Genomic DNA, 3,901 nt, shown 5'->3' on the forward strand with positions numbered 1-3,901 from the left:
TATCAGTAATGAGAGAGAATCATTGATTGGCTACTGCCTGCATACCCCCTACTGGGGAATCAAGCCCGAAACTCGGGCATGTGCCCCTGACAAGGAATAGAACTGTGACCTCCTGGTTCATAGGTTGATGCTCAACCACTGAACCACGGCAGCTGGGCTGATCTCTTTTTTTATGAGTTTAATTTTTTTTTCAGATTCTACATACAAATGAGATCATAGAGTATTTGTCTGTTTCTGTCTGACTTATTTCACTTAACATAATGCCCTCAAGTTCATCCACATTGTCACAAATGACAGCATTTCCATTTAATTGCTGAATAATATTCCACTGGGTATATATAAATATGCCACAATTTCTTTATTGCTCATTCATCCATTGATTGGCGATTGCATGTCTTGGCTATCTTATATAATAAAAGGCTAATATGCAAATTAACCAAACAACAGAATGGCGGGTCGCTATGACATGCACTGACCACCAAGGGGCAACAGATGGGGAGCACAGCTATGGTGGCAGGAGCCTAAGCTGTCAGTCGGATATCCTCCGAGGGCCCCTGACTGTGAAAGGGTGCAGGCCGGGCTGAGGGACTGACCCCCACTTCCGAGTGTGCGAATTTCATGCACCGGGCCTTTAGTTGTAAATAATGGTGCAGGGAGCATGGGGGCACAGATATCTCTTCAGCCTAGTGATTCCCTTTCCTTCTGAGGTACACTCAGAAGTGGAATGGCTGGATCAAATGAGAGTTCAATTTTTTGTCACTACTGTTTTCTGTAGTGGCTGTACCAACAGGGTGTAAGTGAACCCGTGGAGCTCAGACCCAGAGAGTCCTTGCTCTTAGACTCCACAACTACATAAGTGAGTTTCTGTAGTGGGTCAGACCTGGCCTTGCCTCCTTGAGCTTGTTGCTTATGCCGTCTGAGTCTTCTCTTAGTCCTAGAGTAAATCTCTCACATGGGTGTTGAATGGAATAAATTAGGCCTGTCCTCTAAGCCTGGAGCAAAGATTCTCAAGCAGTATTAGCTAGGGGTGTTCCCGGTGAAAGCAGCTCTCCTGTAGCCACACAGGTCCAGTGGTCATTTGGGTTTCTAGTTCTCTGAGTGCTACCTTTGTGATCTTCCCTCTAGTAAATTTTCCTCTACCTTCAACTTCCTTCCACAGGCTTTCTGCAAAACATTTTGTCCCAGTTGAGATCACAACCAGAAAGATCACAGCTCTTCTCGCTAAAATTTCCTTTTTCCGCAGCCCCAAACCAGGGTAGCTGAAGGTTTGCTGTGCTTGCCAGGAAAAATGTCCATGTCTTATTTGCAAGGACACATAAAGGCACCCTTCATCACCAGCTCTTGTGCTTTCTGTCCTCAGGACCTGCAGTCAGCTCAAGCAGACTTTGAGCAGCAACCAGTCTCCACCAGACACTGCAGGGCAGCGCTTGGCCTACAACCATGAGGTAAAGGGTTTTTATCTTGTATTGATCCCTTAAAATTGTGTCTAGTGTCTGAAAATTTTAAGGCAGATTTTTCTCAAGTGCTTGATTTCAGCATCTGCTTAAATATTTAACGGACTTTCATCTAGATACTACTCATTCCAGGAATTTAAAAGTCTGTAGCACTTCCTGACTCACACAGGCTCTCCATAATGGAAGATTTTAGAAATCCTAACCAGCCAGTGGCCAGAGGCTGAAGTAGGAAGAGATGGGAAGACAGGGTGCTGGTGTGGGAAGCTTTGGGGGTGGGGGAGGGGTGAGTTTATTTCATTCTGTTGTGGGCAAATTTTAATCAGTTAAGGATGCAAACCAGGCAGAAATGTTCTTACAAGTTTTTATTTTTCTGTTTATTTGAAAGGAAAAGTCAGGAGTTTGGGGTTATCTATCTAAATAAAACCCTAATATGCAAATCGACCAAACGGCGGAACAACCAGTCCTATGGCGTGTACTGACCACCAGGGGGCAGACACTCAATGCAGGAGCTGCCCCCAGCCCACAGGCCCTGACCAGTGGTGCCAGCTGCAGGGGGCAGGGCCGGCAAGCAGGAGGCACCAGGCCAGCCAAAGTGGGTATGAGCAGGGGGTCCCCTCAATTGCCCCACCAGTCACCCCACAGATCAGCCCTAGGGACCCTACCTGTGCACGAATTTCATGCACCAGACCTCTAGTTTAATTATAATTTTTAAAGGAAAGGTATCTCTTTATCAGAGCTCAGCAGTGGCTGGCCTAGGAAAGGGTGGATTTAACTCACTTTCCCAAAGAACCACTGTCAGGCATTAACCCTAACGCACATCTCCAAGAACCAAGTGCTGTTTCTCCAAATATTTAAGAGAAACGGGACTTGGTTAGTCCCAGCGCCCATCCTCCCTTTCCTGTTTTGTTTTTAAGCCTCGATGATCTTTAAACAACAAAAGAACACTCATACAACAACAAAACTAAAATTATGAAAAACATTTCTAAGGACAAAAATACTATAAGCACACTTAAACCCCCTGGAAAAGTACCAGCTAATATAAGGGGGTGGGGGGGGGATTCATATCACCTATTTTATATAAACAACCAGAAATAAAACATTTCAAAACTTATAAAACAGACTTGGAGGATTTTTTTTAACTTTAGAGTGCATATTATTTATAGTTTCACCTTGTCTTTACACTTAACATTATTTTGTGAAAATTTTCCCATGTTAATAAATTTTTTAAAATATTATGACTATTGAAGGCCTCATAATAATGTTGCAAAGTATGGATGCATCATGACTTCTTTCCCTTTATTCTTTCTTCCCTCCATCCTTCTCTTTTTTATTCCTCATTTTCTCCTTCCTTAGTTCTTTCCCTCCTTCCTCCCTTTCCGATTTCTTCTTTGATAGTCTAATCAAATTTATACATTCACACCACTGAAATAGTCAACATGATCTACAAGGTCGGAGAAGTAACAGTCCTTCACCTTACTTCCCACTCCCTAAAGGCAGCCATTTATAATTCTTTTAGTGGCTATTGTGTTATTTCCTTATACTAAATAATATGCTTATCTTGGAAATTCTAAAAATGTTTTAAAATGGTTAAGCTTTATGTATTGGCTTTTCGCCACTGAACTCCCTCCCCCAACATACACATGCACACACAGCGCCCCTCCCAGCCAATGGCATTGTCTTAGATTAACATTTGGTATTTAGATTATTACAATCACATGAATGCTATTTACAGCTGAGCCCTGTTTGTTCTACAATGACCTTTGTTTTCCTGTATTTTGTTTCATATTTCCCCCACGTTAAAGGAAACACACACAAAAGTAGTTGTGTTGTTTCCTTTTTTTTTTTTTTAAGTTTTCTAAGTAATGATCACTATCTCAGCCCCAACCAAACTCTTCTCCAGTTGAATAGATCTCCTCTCCCCATTTTCAAATATTAGGTAAGCTGACATTTTCACATTTCCGTGGAAATCACTCACAGGATATGTGACCGGCTCCTGTCTACACTGGTTGCTCCTGAGACCTGTAGCAAGGATTTCCCTTCCCCCTCATTTAGGGTTTTCCTTCACCTCCCCTGGTACTGGACCTTCCCTTGCACTGTGTCCTGTGCTTCCTAAATCCGTTTCTTTATTTCCCTGGGTTTACTGCTACTTCTCCTCCCAGCTTCCTGAGGAACAGCGCGTAAAAAGGAAACATTTTACTTTTATGTATAAAATGTCTATTTTTTCCTCTCATTATTTTGCTATATTTAGAATTCTATGCTAGAAATTACTTGCCCGCACTATTTTGATGACATTTCTCCCTTGTCTTCTAGCTTTAACTATTGTTGATGAGAAGTCCAAAAACATTTGGATTTTATTTTATAAATACCCCCGCCCTCAGCTTCAGAACATTTAGAATTCTCTTTGTCATCAGTGTTCTAAAAGCTTACTTGGTAAAGGTTTATTTTTT

The 3,901-nt window shown here is 42.1% G+C and overlaps 1 long non-coding RNA gene across 1 annotated transcript in view; it reads left to right on the plus strand.

The window, feature by feature from the left end:
* LOC107184805 overlaps nucleotides 1–1,919 on the plus strand; it is an 8,718-nt gene extending 6,799 nt beyond the window's left edge. Inside the window, exons 2-3 of the long non-coding RNA XR_001515718.1 lie at nucleotides 1,361–1,445; nucleotides 1,840–1,919. This is a non-coding gene — a long non-coding RNA (uncharacterized LOC107184805). The remainder of the gene's footprint in view (nucleotides 1–1,360; nucleotides 1,446–1,839) is intronic.
* Nucleotides 1,920–3,901: the final 1,982 nt, after the last annotated feature.

This window comes from Myotis davidii, unplaced genomic scaffold (genome assembly GCF_000327345.1).
Source record: "Myotis davidii unplaced genomic scaffold, ASM32734v1 scaffold1688, whole genome shotgun sequence".
NCBI classification, from domain to species: Eukaryota; Metazoa; Chordata; class Mammalia; order Chiroptera; family Vespertilionidae; genus Myotis; species Myotis davidii.